Here is an 18,560-nt window from a genome sequence, read left to right as displayed (position 1 = left end):
AGGAGGGTGGGCGCAGGCTGCCTTACCTCTGCTCCCGCGCTACCAGGGATTCCCCGTGGTTCCGCCAGGAATTTTGGAGAGCCATCCTTCAAGGGTTTTTAGTTCTGTCTTTCTCTCTCTTCCTCCTCCTCCTCCTCCTCTTCCCGTGTTGTGACTGGGTTTATAAAAAAAATAAAAAAAGACAACTCCATGTAAGCTCGCAGCCAGGGCACGGCGAAGTCTGGGGCTCCGGGGGGAGGGAGCAGCGGAGGGAGGGTCACAGCTCCATGCCTTACAAAAGGCAACCCAAAGCCTGGATATTTTTTTTAATATCGTTCACAAAACGCTGCCGCACATATACACGTAACACAGGCCCCAGACCTGGCGCTAATTAGGTTTTTGCCAAAAACTGTCGAGGTTCAGCCTATGACACGAATGAGCGCAGCGGGGCTGGGACTTGTGAGCCCTCACCTGCCCCGAGCCCCCCAGCGCTCAGCCCTCACCTGCCCGAGCCTCCCGGAGCGGGTGCCCAGGAGGGCGAGCGTTTATGGGGCGCGTCGAGAGCTCCCACGACGGCGGGGACCCAGGTCAGCCGTAACCACGCGGCACCGACCTGGACTATTTCAACCCGAGTGCTGTTCCAGGGGTATTTTTGCACAAATTAATTTTACTATTTCACAGCTCCACTCACAGTGGGGAAAAGGAAAAAAAAATTAATAATCAGGGTTGTGTATCCCCTTGCAAACGTCACAGAAGCAGCATCGCGTGTGCCGGGATGGGTCTCCAGGAGCACAGGCCTATTGTTCTAAGGACACGGCTTTTGTGAGAGGGGCAGCACAGCCAGGCTGGAGCAGGAGGAGGAGGAGGAAGAGGGGAGGGAAGCCCTTGCACAAGCACACCGTGCACCGCAGCACTGTTTCACACCCTCGCATTAGATGTTTGCTGAAAATACACGGTGCACACGTGTGGCACTTTTTTCCAAACATGTCATTACCGGGAATGATTAAGGGCTTCGTTGCTTCCCAGTGCAAGGTCTCGGCTTGGATTGCTGACTGATGACTGAATTCCCCCGTACACCTGGCAACACGATTTTAGTGTGAGGACGGCAGGAAAAAAATGCACTTCCTTGACTGTTTTTTCATACGCAGAATATTTAGGAAAGGGTCAAATTTAAATTTGCAATTGGCAAAAGCAAATGCGCTCCTAAGCTGAAGCGTCGAAGTCATGTTTCACCCCGGAGTACATTTTATGGAGAAGTTACACGGCCCTGAAATAGGCGTTGTGTGTCAGAAAGGCTGGGATGCTGCAGCCCGGGCGAGTGCAGAGCGGGGCGTCCGTGCCCCAACTCTGTGTGCGAGGGGAGCCGGGGGCCAAGGCAGACAATGGGAGCTGCAGGCGAGCAGGGAGGTAGAAGGGGGTCTGCCCGTGCCCCCCCGGCCAGGAAAGCAGGTCACTCCTTATCAACTGGATAAGCAAACGCCAAAACAAAGCGTGGGGCTGGATTTTGACGAGCCAGACACATTTTCTTACAAAAAATAATTTCCCTGCCTTTGTTTCTCCTCTTCTCCTTCAAAGCAAGGGGAAGAGCAGGCTGCTGTGTTCACACTGGCTTTTCAAGGGAAATAAAGATGATTTTTAAGAATCTGTCCGCCAAGCATGAGTTACTTGTTCTCCCCCCTCCAAAAAGAAAAAAGGAAAAAAAATCCTCAACAAGACTCAAAGGGTTCCTGAAATAAAGAAGAAAGAAAAACATCCAAAACATTAGACACAGAAACATTATATTTCAATATTATCATATGAATTAAATGTAATCCTTGAAGCGACTCGTCCCAGGGGTCACATATTAGGCCATTTTTTTCTTTTTTTTTTTATTTAATAGAGGTCACCCAGGCTGAAAAGCAGAACCCAAATGAAAAGCATCTTCAATGTGGTTATAACATGAGCTGGACGAGGTCAGGCAGTGTCTTGTATGGCCTCATAAAAAATACATAACCAGACAGCCTAATAGTATTTCTTTGCATTCATTTTTGGATGGGAGCTGGCGGGTGGGGGAGGGGGCCAGGAGAGGGCCACAACCGCCTGTGCATTTCCATAATGGGCAGCTTCTCCTACGTTCCAGTTAGGGAAAAAATGAACATTCCTTTTAACACATCCCTGGGTTAGCTCACTTTAAAGAACCATCCTACAGACAATTGCTGTGGCCTCGAGAAAGTGAGAGAGGAGTGAGGCATCGCCCATCTCTCTGCCTCACACACACACACACACACACACACACATACGCACACGCACACACACACACGTGTTCACTGCAGACATACTACCGTCATGCTTAATTGGGAGTGCAACCACCTTGGGCTTGCTTTCATCAACACTGGCTTATGGATGTTGTTATTTGTCCATACACACACCCAGGCTGATTAATTTGAATTATTTCTCTTCTGAAGAGAAGCAGAGGAACCCCCCATTCCAAGGAGTCCCTCTATCCACACTCACCGGGAAGGGGTTTGCCCACTACCAGGATTTACACAGGTTTTGGGTGGAAGAGGGCGCGAGAGAAAGGCAAGGAGTAAAAGGGGAAGGCGGGGGAGGAGGGAGGTGTAAATAAAAATAACCAGTGCTAAAAATGCCGGGTGAGAAGAGAATCTGTAAATCTCGCCTCCCTTCCCCCTCCCCAAATGCCGCCTGGAGCCGGGTGACCCTGCGGGGAGCGGAGCCGCAGAGGTGACCCGATGCTAACCAGCCTGTTAGAACTAATAAGGTGTGCGCCTAAGCCAGGGGCTGACACTGGGGCATTGTGGAAATAACTCTCCTTGTTATTGCCCATCCTCAGCTTGAAATTTACTGCTCCTTTGCATTATTAAAGAGACAGCTTGCGTGCGCGATGGGGGAGAGGCTGGGCAGGAGGAAGAACCACGCACGCTTTTTTAATGGTATGTTTGTGCTCTCTCTAGTCTTTAGATTCAGATTCGGAGCATTAAAGCATGCTGGGTTAATGGGTTGTTATTTATTATTTGAATAAAATCTGGTTTAGAAAAATAAAAGAAGACTGTTTTTTCCCCCACTATGGCAAACGGTCAGAAAAAAGGAAAGGTGTGAAACAGTTAAGATCAGGCTGAGGCCTTGTGGGACAAACTCTGCCCCAAACGTTTCCAGTAGCAGTGCTCCACATTTACATCAGATGTGAGCAGAGCTGAAAACACTCAACATGGTGGATAACAGGGACTGCATGATGGAAACACAAAGGACCTGCTGCATTGTGGGGCCATCCTCAGCAGGGCCATGTGAAAGGGTGTCAGAACACCTGAAATCATTCCAGGATTCTGCATTCTGTAAATACAGAGACATTGGGTATCTTGGGGTAAAGATGAAAACGGTGGAAAAATTTACTTTGTGTCGATCCCTGCTCCCACTGCTCCTGCAGCACACACCCTCCACCCTCTGCGCTGATTCCCGCAACATTCCCAGGATAACAGGTGAGACTCCCCAGAGAGGGTCCCCGCCAGGGCCCTGCTGGGCAGACACACCAACCCCATGATGTATACTGGCACCTGAGAGATCACATTTTACAGAAACTGAGCTGAGCTGCTCTTGCAGATGAGTTTGCCTTCTCTGAGTCAGTTTTTATGGACAGGCATTTTCAATTTGACCTCTGAGGATCTGCAGAGCCCATCTGGCACCAGCAGGGCATAGGCAGAGCCTGCAGCCACTGCTGCCAGGGGAGCCCCTACCAGAACTGGGACTCAAGTATTACTAATTTTCTGCAGCAAAGCAGCTGAGTGCACATGGGAGACGTTGCTGAGAACGGGGATCAATGATAAATAACATTCTCAAGGTAAATACAGAACAGGATTGAGCCGTTCATGGCAATTGGCCGAGCCAAGGGTGGCTTCCACGGAGCTCAGCTGAGGGGGTGGGTGGTTTATGGTCAGGGATTCACAAAATCAGCTACTGGAGGGATTTCAGAGAATTCTTAAGAGCACATGAGAGCCACAGCAATTCTTGAGCTGTCCAAGGCAACTGGGCTTTCCTGCACATTCAGAGACATCCTTGCTAAAGGTTAATGTGAGCAGCTGTTGGTAAGACAGTGGGAATCAGTGAAGGAAATTTCATGAGATGCATGTAACTGCCATTACACACTGAAACAATGTGAATTATATACAAATAGTCCTGAACACTCGTGGATCAGAGGTGGGGCTTGAAAGGAGACCCTCAGAGCACACCAAGCTCTCTCTCAGAGAGTCAACGTGTCCCACAGCACCTTGAACAGGTCCCAGTGTGAACATGTCCATTGCTTCTGTCCCAAACCATCCTATCCCCATCACAACCAGCCAGAGTCAGTGACATCAGTGCACAGAGCAGGTTGAAATACTTACTAAGCATGGTGGGGGAACAAATCATAAACAAAAAGCTTCAGAGCAAGGGGCAACTGTCAGCTAAGGCAAGGCATTGAAATCTAGGCGTTTGAAAGCACCAAATATAAACAAGGAATTAAAGCTGATACCTGACAAAGAGGTGGAAACAAATGAGAAGCCTTGCTGCCCCCTCCCAGTTATTTCCTTTCTGGCATCCTGATTTTGTGAATCATCCGAAGTAGCCAAACAGGTCCTGTCAGCATTTGAACATACAGACATTTCCAACTCCTCCATCCCCAAAGGGTGAAGTAACTTTTATCAACACATTATTACATGGCTGAATTTACCTACACTGTATTTGATCATTTTTGCATACACACATTTTTAATCCTATCCCTCCTATAAGTAATAATAACAGCAAAAAGTATGATGCTCCACATTTCAGTTGGAATATCCAAATGTTTTAGGGTAAAATCAAAGGTGTGGAGACTCAGAGGACTGTGTTAAGCAGCTCTTGTGCTCAGCCTTCAGGTGGTGAAGCTTAAGTAACAAGAGTATTTGAACCGTGACAACACTCTACTGGATTTAAAAATACAATTTTCAGAACTGATTGCCAAACTCTGATCTCATGTCCATTTTTTTCAGTTCTTTCAGCTGATCCCATATAAAGTAGTATTTCTCCTTAGGAACCCAGGCAAAGCCACGCTGCCAGAGAAGAGAGGGTGGATTGGAGTGTTTCTAATCCCCCGCAGCTCTCACAGCAATGTCCTCCTCAATGGACATCAAAACCACACTTACAGAAACAAAACCCCAAATTATTCCCTGCGTACAGTCCCCCCATAAGGCCCTCTGGTGTTTACCTGCCTCACTTCTTGAAACTCTTCAAGGATTCTCTTGCCATTTTGGATTCTCTGGATTATAATGGAATCATAGAATCACAGATTGTTCTGGCGTGGAAGGCCCTTAAAGCCCATTCCATGTCAGCCTCTGCCATGGGCAGGAACACCTTCCACTAGCCCAAGGCGCTCCAAGCCCTGTCCAGCCTGGCCTTGGGCACTGCCAGGGATCCAGGGGCAGCCACAGCTGCTCTGGGCACCTGTGCCAGGGCCTCACCACCCTCACAGGGAGGAATTTTTTTCCAGCATCTAATGTAAATCTACTCTCCTGCAGCTGAAAGACATTTCATTCATATGCTATTAATCTAAAATCTGCTTCTCCTGCCTTTGTGGTGTCTAACACACTTGGAATTGTTGGCTGTGAGACCACATTGTCGCTATGGGTTTGTACTGGGCAGAGAGGAGGTGGAAGGTGCTGGGTGTCACCTGCCACTGAATTCTGCTCCAGTTATGAGTACATCCCAAATAAGCACGATCTCATTCCTACATCTGTAATTCCATGATGTGCCCATCCACAGAGTCCCAACAGGCAGGACCACAACAGGTAGGAGGCACTGAGCCAACAGCTCCGCTCTGCCTTGGACTCCCTCAGCCTTCTGCCAGAACTCTGGTTCTGCCCTCCCCTGCTCCCAAATATCCCAGCAACCCACAGCCACCTAAAACAGCTGCAAAATGCCAGAAAATTCTGCAACTAATCCTGTAACTTTATTATATCCATAACAAATATACAGATGCATTTTAAGGCATTCTTTTGGGAAACAGAAAAAGACCCCAACTGTTTTGTACAGAACAGGAGTCACCTGGTCAATTTTCTAAGCCGTATCATTCTCAGTTACTGAAAAGCAGCTCTCAAAGATTTTAGCACCCAAAACTTAATACTTAAATATATTAAGCCCCTGCATGTGTCCTCTGAAAAGTTCTGAAGGGGTTTGGGTTTTTTGTTCATTCTGGTTTTAGTGCAGAACTGGTACAGAAGACCAAGGTTTCCTTGGTGAAGGTGTGGTTCAGGCCCTGGACATGCCACCTGCGGCATTCTGGGCTATGGATGGTTCCTCAGTGCTCCTGCAGCATGAGGGCAGCAATTCTCCCCAAGTCTCATCTGTTGTAGCTATTTAAACTAAAACTCCACAAGATAGGGAGTGAAATTTGAGCTCCTCACAGCCCAGTGAGTTTGGCTCACTCCTTATAAACACACACGGTCGGTTAAGCAAGTTCAGGTGTCTGTGTAGTGAAACCCTGATCTGGGCTGTGGTGTCTCAGTGCTTTTAGAGTGCTAAGAATAAGAATGTGGTGGCATATCCAGGACTACACTGCAGCCACAGAAATGCAGGGTCTCCGTTTTCAGTCATCTGAACGCTGCCAAAACCATCTACGCAGAAAAACACCCAGGCAGCAATCCAGGGTGGGTGATCAGGGAAATGCTTCCTCCTCTCCACTTACAGCCAGCAGTGCTGCATCCGTGTGGAAAACAGAGCAGGAAAGCAGAGAATCACAACTGGGATTTCAATCCCGCAGAGAACTGCATTAGGAGTGAGAGCTGTAGAGAGAAGTCTTTCAAATGAGGCTGTTCCAGGGAGAAACTGTGCCATGGGACTCGAGGAGGTGAGAACAGAGAAGCCTCGGGGTGTTTCAGTGTCTGCACAACCTGGCTCAGGAGAATCCTCTGCCTTACAAGAGGCTCCTTCATGAGCAGCTGGCAGTTCTGCATGGAATAGAGAAGGTCCTGGAGAAGACCATGATTCCCACCAAAGGACACAAAAGGAAGCCTATGAATCATTAAATAAATCCCCACACCTGACTACAACTGAGAGTGATATGGAGGAAGATGCTGAATTTGTCTCAGTGATGAAACTTGCTCCTTTTTGGGCCGATTCTTGGAAGATATTTCAGTGCCTAAAAGGCTTTATTGTTAGGGGAAAATTAAAAATATTCAGCTTTTTTGTTAAGGATCATGCTGCAACTCCAAGCTGTCATAAGCACAAAAATCTGGTTTCTGAAAATCAAAAAAATAGAAACTCATACACCCTCAATGGTCAGTTGATGCAGAATAATGGCATTACTTTTTTATTGCTGTTGCATAAGAATTTCAGAATCATATAGTCAATATTGCAATTTAACTATTAAGAAATTGAATGAGTGTGTCTATCTTTCAAAATTAAGATCTAAAATATTCTACATCATCTCAATATTTGTGTCATTCTCATTTCTTAAAGGGTGTGGGTGTGGCTCTGCACTGTAAGAGGTGCAGAGTAATTCTGATTGGATTTCCTTAATGATTTGGGGCCTACGTTAATGAAAACCAAGGCATGAACTTTAAACATACTCAGTTGTAACTCCCCAGATGCCCTTAACTTGGAATAAGGACATCTTTCTTTTATTCCATTTAATGGTTCTTAAAGTTGGGACCAAGAAACCACTGCCACTAGTGGAATTCCTTCGAGTCACCTTGCACAACCACACAGAGCTGACTCATTCATAAATTTTACTGTTTAATGGAATTCTAGAGACTATAGTTAAAGAGCCAGTGGTTTGGAGAAGTTAAACTAAGCCAAAAAAGCCAATTATTCTGGATGGAGTGATCATGAGTAGAACTATACTGGCACAGGAGGTGTAACCTTCCTGCATCAACAGGGCATGAACAGCTCAACTTCTCCTGAAGCTCAACGGCCTTTGTGTTCCTAAACCAGACAGTTTAGAAGAGATATGCATCCATTTGAAAAATAACAAAATAAAAGTGAAAGAAATAAAATTATCTGGGTGAAAATTTGGAGTTTGAAGCCATGAAACTGAACCTACATGTTTCTATGTCAAGCTTGCTCCTCACCTCCCTCTGCCAGGGACTGGATATGTATGACATAGGGAATAAACAAAATCTCTTCCAGAGGGATCAAGAAAGGCATTGTAAGAACACACAGTCAATTAAATATTATCTGCAACTCTTGTGCCACATCTTTAAACAAGAAAGCACAAAGCCCATTCCCTTTACCAGCAGCTTACTCGTTTAAGTGCCAGCTGACAAGTCTCATGCACGATGAAATAGATATTCCTACTAACTCCCTGATTATTCCTGGAATTGTAAATACAGGGGGTGTTGGCACTGTGACTTCAACAAAAACCACAAACTATACACGCAGCACAGACGTTCTGCTGCACAGTTTAGATTTAATCTCCAAAGTCGTGGCATATGGTGCAGGCAGTTTTTATACAAAGGCGTGGAAATGTACACAAAGAAAATGTACTCCAAAATAAGGCAGTGCAGGCCCATCCCTACCCAGGGTACGTTTGTGTTCATTAATTGAAAGAGAATCAGCCCAGCCCAGCTGCCCCTCAGTGACTCCCCTTCCATGGAACACAGATCTGGGGCCACCTCCATCGGGGTTCCCACGCCTCGGCCCCGTGACCACGGACTGAGACCTCTGCATCCAAAGCCACGACCTCAGTTTGGAAGGGGTGATCTTGGAGGAACAGCTCTACTGGCCCCAGCTAATTATAACTTAATTAGGCTTAAGAGAAGTTTTTCCTTCAGAATAATTAAAAACCTCAGCTGGTTTACAGCAGAACTGTGGATTTTGCCAGGTGAGCTAAGCTCATCTCTCACTCAGTCGATCAAAAACTCTGTTTGTGATTCCAATCCCACCTCACCACCGGCTTCGCTCTCCGCAATGCCTCTGGGAAGGAATTATCCCAAATGTCACCACTGCTCTACTTGATATCACCAGCTCAATCACACAGCAGGAGGCAAAAACAGCTGGACTCTCAAATAAGATTTTGAATTAACAAAATTTAATTATTTGAATTAAAATTAGTCTCTTCACATATTTCTACTCTGCATTTCATTGTTAAATTCAGATCTGAAATTACAGTTTCCTTTGCTAGCTTTATACCCTCCTTTCTACCCTAAATTTAGGATAAGCTATTCAGAAAGGAGAATGAGTTTTTACAGAAGGCACACAGAATAAAGGACACATGGTTTAGCACCAAATAATTCCCATCTGGAAGTCTAAAGCCAGGGCTTCAGGAACTTTCACCTTTTATTTAACCTGCTTATGCCGATCACAGTTCCAAAGTACGTGGACATGGTATTTCCTAAAGCTAAAAAAAGCACTGAAAACTGATCATAAGGAAGGATTTAGGGGAGAAACAACCCAAACCACAAAAGAAACATATTAAATGTCTAAAAAGACAACTGGACAATGAAGAAAGGTGACAACTTTAGCTGAAAGGAGTCTCGGTTTATCAGTGGTATAAAGTCACCAATTAAAACAGAAAACCCAGATGACAAATGGAAACAAGGGCAATAGATAATGAGTAAAATGAACCAGAAGCTGTGGGCAGCAGGACATGAGTGGGGGAGGCTGAAGAGAGCAGGAAAATGGTTACAAAGCTGGGATATTCAGCTTTAAATTGTAGAAAAACACACAGAAGTCAGAGCTCTGATATAAAACCACAATGAGATGATGATGGCAAAATGGAAAATATGAAGTAGAAAATGTAGAAATCTTCACAGTTCTTCAAAGGATGGATTTTGAGAAAGTTACCAAAGAACCATGAAGCACTTAAGAGGTTTGTAGTGCTGAGCTCTGGTGAAATTAAATAAGGCTTCAGCAACTGGAAGGAGAATATCGGTCATTTCTGGGCATAGCAGATGGCTCTCACCCACAGCTGGCTGAGGGTAAAGAGGCTCTGGAGGATCCACCGGGAGCAGTGACTGGTGGGCAAAGGACTGATCCCTCCATGAAGAGCACGGACCAGTGTGTGCAGGACTGTGCCAGGCACAGCCTGGGGCAAGAGTCTAAGAATCCCAATAATAATAGTAGTAGTAGTAGTAGTAATAATAATAATAATAGAACCATTATTGATGGTTAAGATTACACAGAAATCACAGAATCAGAGAACCACAGAAGGGCTTGGAAGAGACCTTAGAGCTCTTCTCATTCCACCCCCTGCCCTGGACTTGGAGGCTTCCAGGGATCCAGGGACAGCCCCAGCTGCTCTGGGAAATCTGCGCCAGGGCCTGCCCACCCTCACAGAGAAGGTTTCCTTCCCAACCCTACCCTCTGGCAGTGGGAAACCATTCCCTTTGTCCTGTCCCACCATGTCCTTGCCCCTCTATGTCTTGTACTTTACTGTAGGAAAAACAAAGATCTGGTGATGAAGTTAGAAGACAACTCAAATGAGAACCAGAGGATACACTTCTTACCACAATTTTAATTAATTTCTGCAAAATGTTTCGTTAGGAGGGCTTGATTCTCCATGGGACAATTCTAACCCTAAATTCAGTGTCATTGTTGAGCAGAAGCCCAGTAAATGTCTAGTTTTGGACTAGAAAAATCAGTAATTAAGAAAAACTCAATTTCTAGAGAGGTCGTGCAACCCAAGACTTCTGCGGCTTTACATTCTAAGGTGGAAAGAAAAGAAAAGGAAAAAGAACCCAACCCAAACCACAACAACAACAAAAATGCCCTCAGAGTACCCTTATCAAGTCAAACCCAACCATTCCAGTGTCAGCACTCTCTTGCACTTGGGCTACTTCTTTGCCCTTTTTCTTGGCAGTAAAGTGGATCTGGCCACAAATGCAGGGTCTGGAGCATTTCTGCTGTCTGAAGGATGAAATGAGACTTTTAACATGTTTCTTTTGAAGCACAATTTACAGCAAGGATTTGGGCTGAAACCGCATCCCTGTGCTGGAGAGGGGATGAAAGGCCCAGCAGGGAATAAAGCAACAGAAATATCCTTGCAATACCCCAAAGTCCATCATGGGCAGGGCAGGGCAGCATGAGGCTGTGTGCCTCAGCAGGGGCACACAGGGCTCATGGGGCATGGCAGGAACACAGTACATGGCACAGACATGTCCCACGTGTTCTGCCTTCTCCAAAGCACCAGCTCAGCCTGGCTGTTGTCCTTGCCCCTGTCCCCAGAGGTGTCCTGTGTCATGCCAAGGCCATGGTGCCCAGTGCCATCTCCAGCAATCCCAAGGCCATGTACTGAGGTCACATGGGACAGGACAGCCCCTTGCCCAGTGACCCCCTGCCACCAGGCAGCTTTTCCATCTCTGCCCCTTGTAAGAGAGTGCAGAGAGTGAGAGCGCACAGATTTGAATTCATTTTCATCCTTATCAGCTCTGAAAGATGCAGAAAAAAGAGAATTGCTGGGGAGCTTTGTGCTTGCAGCCGCCACGCGGGTTGGGTGAGGACACGCTGGTAAACGTCTGCTGGAATATCTCTTTTTAAATTAGGAAAGAAGGTGGGGGGCTTGGAAAACAGGTTTTAGTGTCCCAATGAAAGCACGACAGCAACAATTTACAATTTTCTGCTGTCCAGTTCCCTCCATATTTCTCCCTGGCTGTGCATCCCTCCTCTCTGCTCCCCCCACATCCATCCTCCATTTCCCGCTGACTCCTCGGCACACGCTCCAGCCTCCTGTGAAATGGTGGCGTGCAGAGGGAAGGCAGGAAGAGAGGGAATAAGAAAGGGGCTACAGTGGGGAGGGCAGGGGAAAGAGATTGAGAGAGACAGAGAGAATGTCAAAGCTCAAGTCTGGCATTTGCCTATTTAAATTCAATCACGCAGCCCTTGCCGAGCTGGAAATGGATGGCCTGCGTTATGAATTTCTGATCAGACGGCTGATAGGTTATGAGCGGGGACGTAATCCCATTGAGGAAGGCTTTTTCCCAAGCAAGGGCAAGCAATAACTGCCCTTCCGAGATGGCTCTTTGCTTTGCCCTTTTAATTTTTTTTTTCCTTTCCTTAAAAAAAAAAAAGTCCAAATAAGCATTTTTATGATGATAAATGTGTAATAATGATTCACTCTGCCTGCGTCTGAAATGGGAGATGCCTTGGTGAAGCAGACATGCGCTCAAAATAAACTGCCATATTTTTTCTTTTTTAAACCTAATTAGAATTCTTGCCTTCGCTCAGCTCATTTTGTACCAGCAGTGGTGATCTAAAAAGAAAGTGAAAGGAATGAACACGTGCATTGAGACCGGTATTTTTAATACCCTGCAGGGTTTTTAATGTTTTATAGTTTGCCTTTTTTAACACGATGTGTTTACATAAAAGGATACAAAAAAAATTTTCTTCAACTGGCAAGAACTGCTGGCACACAGTGAGGCAAGCCAGAAATCAGCTCAGAAGATGTTTTCTTACATCTACCCACGTGACGTGGTCATGTTGCACTGAACTAATTGAAATAGCTGAGGACACTGGCAGATTTGCAGTAGCCAAATTCACCAGGCAGAGAGAGAGCAGCAACCAAGGTGGTGTGTGCCCACCTCAGGGCCTCTACCATCTCACACACAACTTTGGTACTCATCAAAAGCAGAAAACGGGGAGTTTCCTACTTAAAATTTAAGATCCATGTGCTGAAACAACACCTATCCCAGTATGCAGGGACTGGAACCAGTCCTGGGGAGAAGGACATAGGGTCAAGACTGCACTGACAGGGCTGGAGCTTCTGAAAACAATACGCAGAGAAAAAAATACCTTCTGCAGGCATAGGGAAGGAAGAGAAACATCTCAGTGTTAGTGCTCTTGGAGTTGCATCTCTAAACATGTTTCAAAGTGCAAGGAACATGGGATCACAGAATCCCAGAATGTCTTGGGCTGGGGGGACCCTAGAGCTCATCCATTCTACCCCCCGCCATGGGCAGGGACACCTTCCCCTATCCCAGGTTGCTCCAAGCCCCCTCCAGCCTGGCCTTGGGCACTGCCAGGGATCCAGGGGCAGCCACAGCAGCTCCAGGCAGAAAGAGTCCCCTGGGACCTGGGATTTAGCAGCCACATGCCATCAGTCAGGAGCCAAGTTTAGGCTCACAAATGCAGCTCATTCAGAAGATCACAGCTACCAAAGTACAGACTTTGCATGGTTTTCCTCATTTTGCTCAAATCCTGGATCACCATCTAAAAAGCAGAGTGTTGTGGGGAGTCTCCCAGGAGTGCTGGGCCAAAGCACCACGTCCTGCCATAATCCAGCCCCTCAGGTGACCAACATCCACCTGTGCCACCAGCATGGCCACTATGGGCCAATGGGGGAGAGGCTGGGACAGCTTCTGACACAACAGCCTAATTTTCTCTTTTAGGACATTACATTGGGATGACTTTACCTGTGCCGAATTGCCAAAGCTCCATGCACAAAGGGAAAATTGTTAAGCAGATATATTAAAGCAATTTTTTTTTACTCTTCTGATGACATCATAACTGCAGAATTTCTGAATTTACACATACCAGAAAGGAGGGTCCCAGGAAACCCTTGCACTGTAAGGGGCTGTTTTTCCTGAGGGACATAAAAAGCTGATGATCCAAGTGGTCTCCAGCTTTCAAATACCTCAAATGGTTAATTTTGCTCAGTATCCACCACAAATGGCCCAGAAACCTGCAGCTGATAATTATGAAATACCATGGCCACAAGGGAGTTTCCTCTCCAGCACCATTGGTTAGGGATCATCATATGTCCTGGAGCTGTCAAATTTTGATTATTTAATTGAAATTACATATAGTAGCATGGGTGTTCTCATTAGCCATAAAATAAAACATCTAATATTTTCCATCTTGTTGCATCAACATCTGGTGGTGATGAACTCCAAGGGCTGGAAGCTCAGAATGTGAAAACATCAGTGTTTAAATTTGTCACCTTTTAGTGTCACTGGCTTCTTGCATAAGAAAAAGGAAAAGGAAAGGGAAGGAGTGGGAAGGAAGAATTGCATAATATTAGCCTTCTTTATTTCCTTTTATATCATAAGCAGATCAAAAAATTTGCTCTAACTGAGGTGGAATTGTCAGTTATCCAGCATATCACAGAATTTATTTGCAATTACAGTTTCTAACTATCTTCCATTACCAGATCTTAAACCCAAGTGTTGATATGCTTCTTCAGTTCACAGGACTGATCAGTTCCCAGCAACCAAGTGAAACTCCAGAAAGATTGTTTTTTTTATTATCTGTGTTCTAATCAAATACAGGAATTCGTAAGCTGGTGATTACAGCAGTGCCACTTGTATTTGCAATCTCTGCTTTACATGTTTATTTAGTAAATCAAAAAGAGATCACAGATGAAGAAGCAGCCTAAAATAATAAAGCATCTTCTTGCAAAAAGCTTTGAGTGGTTTCTCTAACTTATCATTAAATTTAAACTCATTTTTCCCAGTTTTCACTTCTGCAGTTAATAACTTTCATACAGCCATCCTATAATTACATTAACAAAAAAGTAAATTTCCCCCATTTCTCACTACATTACCGGTATTACAGCGTTAATGGTAAATTAACCAGTAAACCTGCAAATTAAGTCAACTCATCTTCCACTGATAGGGCAGGAATCTGTAATTTAGGCAGGTTGGAAGTTTTCAGTGGGTTTTTAACTATTGTTGAGCTTCTGCTTTTCCCAGTGTACCAGTAAAACCCACCCAGGGGCCATTGCTTTGTTCTAATCACCACTCAGCCCTTTTCAACTGTCTCCTGAAGCAAGGCCAGCATGGAAGTGTGGAGCAGAGAGCGACCCGCGGCATTCTGCCCTGGGACACGCCAGGGGAGGGGGGGACACTCTCGGTCCCAGCAGTGCCCAGAGCCTGTGACACACCAGGGCTGTCCCACAGAGATCTGCTGAGTGCTGCCCTGCACTGCTGTCCTGTTTAGGCAGGGCACACCCTTGGAGTGCCAGTCGTGTCCCTGCTGGGCTCTCCATGGCACAGCATTGGAAGCACCACCTCCCCAGCAGGTTCAGCCCTGAGCGGCAACGTCAAAGCCCTCAGTGCAGCACAGCTTGTGCAACACCTACTGCAAGGAATCCTGGAATGAGCTGGGTTGGAAGGGACCTTAAAGCTCTTCTCATTCCACCCCCTGCCATGGGCAGGGACACCTTCCACTGTCCCAGGGTGCTCCAAGCCCCCTCCAACCTGGCCTTGGACACTTCCAGGGATGGGGCAGCCACAGCTGCTCTGGGCACACCAGAGCCTGACAGGGAAGGACTCCTTCCCGATATCCCACCTATCCCTTCCCTCTGATAGTGGGAAGCCATTTCCCCTTGTCCTGGCACTCCAGGCCCTTGGTACATGTCTTGTATTTCAGCTCCAACTATGGTGTGATGGGATCCTCGGCCAACTTTCCGTGCGCTCCTGAGCCACAAAGGAGAGGGACAACACAAACTTGGCATAAAATGAAGAGAATTTCAATAACAACAAAGATACATCTTTGGAATATTAGATTTATGCAGTGGAAAGGAACCATCAAAACTGTTCAATTTCAGAAATATAAAGGCTTCCTGAGCTAGTGAAGCACAACAGAAACACTCAGTGATAAAGGACATCACAGCTCTTTATAAACTGAACCGGTGGTTTCCCAAATTTAATATGCATGAACACTGCATGTGAGTCCTCTTAAATCCAAGTACCAAACCCTGCCTGTTTAATAAATCTCACCAGTCCTCCACTATTAGACAGGGGATTAAAACTAATCTATCAATCCCAAAACCAAGCACAGAGTGGATTAAAATGCAAAACACATGAGAGTATGAAGATGCTTAATGCTAAATAACAAACATTTCAATCACAGAAATCATTTTTATCTTCTTGTTTATGCTAAGTAGATACTATTAGGCTTAATATCTGTATTAGCACAAGTGGGGTAAGAAACAGTTTTAAGGAGACCTAAATACTTGAATGCTACTGGATTGCTCTGAGCAGAAGCTCTCATGGTAGAAGTGAGCACACCCCAGCGTTTGAAATCATGTTTACTCTCTCAGGCCAGCTCAGTGGTGCTTGACCTTTTTCCTATGTTTTTAACCCAAAGCAGAACACCCAGAGGGTCCTGACAAAGCCAGAACTTAAACCTGTTATTTGCATCAGACATCTGAATATCCCTTTACCCCCACTCCAGTGTTGCCACAACACTGGTCTCACACCCGGATGCTCAGGGCTCGTTGTCACCACTCTGTGCTTTGGGTGTGGGGTTTTGGGTTTTTTTAGGAGCATGTGAAAAAAGCTCATCCCACCACAAGAAAAATATAATAAAAGATGGAGCTGTGTGTGCCTGTATCACATAGGGAATGACCAAATGTGAGTCACACAACAGCTCCCAGTTCACCCAATAATTCACTTTGTCATTGTATCTCTGAATTCCTGCAACAGGATGATCCCCCTTTCTGGCAGGAAGTTATCCATCTACATCTGCATTTGCCTATCTGCCTGGCAGAGATAAGGATTTGGGAACACTGCACCCAGCTGTGGCAGGAGAAAGCACTCAGTGTTTCCTTCATGATTTTAAATGCTGGGAAATGCACAATGTTTGCCTGGATTCACATGAGAGCATTCCAAAACTGCAGAGCTGGACCTTCTTCCTTGGTATCCAAGCAAAAACTATGCACTGAATCAGAGGAATCGTAAGATTTGACATGAAATAATGTCCACCAGAGATCTGTGTGAGGCCACCATCACCCCCATCTCGCTCACGAGCACATGGGGTTGTGGGGGACGTCACCCCAGCAAACATGAAGCTGCTGCACTAAGCCCTGCACTGTCCCAGCAGAATGGTTAATGAGGACGGGGGGCTGTCTGGCCAGGGGGAGAATGGCACACAGGTTCAGGCCATCCAGCTGGAGAGGGAAATTTGGCAACAGGAAAAAAGAAATGAAGGAACAGCCAACCCCTCAACAACACTAACTTACAATGATGGTTATTTGTCTGTAGGGTCTTGGGTTTGGTGTGGCAGAAGTCTCTGGTGTTACTTCAGCTGAAAATGCTGCTGACTTGCATCATTCATGTTTAACTTTGCCTTGGTTGTGAGACAGTTTTTCTGACGTCTCATCATTCAGAAGTGACTGAAGTCCTTCTCTCCCTTAGGAAAGCGTGAAACACAGAGGAAATACAAAGCACACTACTTTTTCTAGGGTTGAGATACTTAAATAACAGATTTCTCCTCTCCTAATCTTTGAATTTTAGCAGAGATGAAAAATTCAGGAAAGAAGGAAGGGAAGGACACAGAAGTTTGATAATTTCTCCACAAACTGGAAGCAGAAGCAGGGGTATATAATTTCCCAGGAAGGGAAGGAACCCAGGGCAGCTCAGATGCACCAGCCCCTCTCCCCCAGGTAACTCTGCACCCTGCGCACATCTCTGCTCTCACCTGCCTGTCCTTGGCAGGAGGCACCAGCACATCACAGATGTGCAATGGCACAGCACAGAGCACCAATGCCTCGCTTCACAAAGGAAGGCATGTCCAGGCAGCACTTCTCCACGTCCCTCTGCCCTAGGGAAGCTCAGCAGCTGAGTGTAGAGGCACGGCAATGTACCAGGTCCTCTCTGTCCTCTGTGAACACCACAAGCCTTTCCTCTGCCTCTCTTCCCATTCGTGGTCAGCACCATCACTCCCCAAAGGCCCAGAGTGGTTCAATTCTGGTCTTTCCTGGCATTCCCACTTTCCCTACTTAATCTAACACTCAGCACCCAAAATGCCAAGGAGGAGGTGAGAAGTCAGGATCATCACACTTTAACAGCTCACAGGTGTTAGCAAAAGCTGTGCAAAATAAATCAATTACTTCATTGTCAGTAATTGTGGAAGCATTCATTAAAATGCCATTTAGAAAGAGGAAATACTTTGGACAAAGACAAAATACCTGGGAAAAAAATTAGTCTGTTGCAGTGTAGGACTCAAAGAAACATGTGGGCAGGACAGGAAGGAAAATGGTACAGAAACTATCTGAACTCAGAGAGCAGCTTTGTAGCAATGGGAAGCGTCTAAAGACCCATCCAGCTTCTCCCAGTCTGGAGGAAAAGCACATGTGTCTGGGGAACAGCCATATTCCCCTCTCAGTCTCCAACTTCCATCTTTCTGTTCCTGCGTATGGCTGGGGGCCCAGCTGCCCCACCGGTGTGGTTTGGGTACCACTGTCAGGAAAGCACAGAAATCATCCACAGCCTTCCCAGGACCTGGATCAGCCCTCCCTGCACTGGGCTCCCTCTCCCAGCCAGGGCTGCCCTGGAACAAAGAGGGGCAGCCGGGCCCCCGCACCGCTGTTCGGTGGATCAGAGCCCTGGAAGTGTGGAGGGGTTTATAAGATTAATTCTTATCTCTCTGGGCAGTGGGTCAAGTCAGAACTGTCATTCAACGAACTCTGCGGATAATCTCCCTTTATTACTTTCAATCAAACTAAGTGTCTGCAATCTGCAGCATGGTTACTAATTTAGTGAAAGAAATTACCTGTAGAGCTCGATTATATAAGAGACGAAATATAAAATAGTCTGGGTAAGCAGCCATTCAGTTTGTACATCCCTCAGTGCAGAGCAAAGCTGCTCCAGCCTGGCTGCATCCACACGGGCAGCTGCTCCATGGGGGAAAACACCCAGAAA

The 18,560-nt window shown here is 46.1% G+C and overlaps 1 long non-coding RNA gene across 1 annotated transcript in view; it reads right to left on the bottom strand.

The window, feature by feature from the left end:
• LOC115948311 overlaps positions 1-153 on the bottom strand; it is a 243,265-nt gene extending 243,112 nt beyond the window's left edge. Inside the window, exon 1 of the long non-coding RNA XR_004082142.1 lies at positions 27-153. This is a non-coding gene — a long non-coding RNA (uncharacterized LOC115948311). The remainder of the gene's footprint in view (positions 1-26) is intronic.
• Between the last annotated feature and the right edge of the window lie 18,407 nt (positions 154-18,560).

The sequence above is a fragment of the Geospiza fortis genome, unplaced genomic scaffold (assembly GCF_000277835.1).
Source record: "Geospiza fortis unplaced genomic scaffold, GeoFor_1.0 scaffold102, whole genome shotgun sequence".
Taxonomy (NCBI): Eukaryota; Metazoa; Chordata; class Aves; order Passeriformes; family Thraupidae; genus Geospiza; species Geospiza fortis.
Note: the sequence above shows the minus strand (reverse complement) of the source record. Positions and strands in the feature narration are given on the sequence as shown.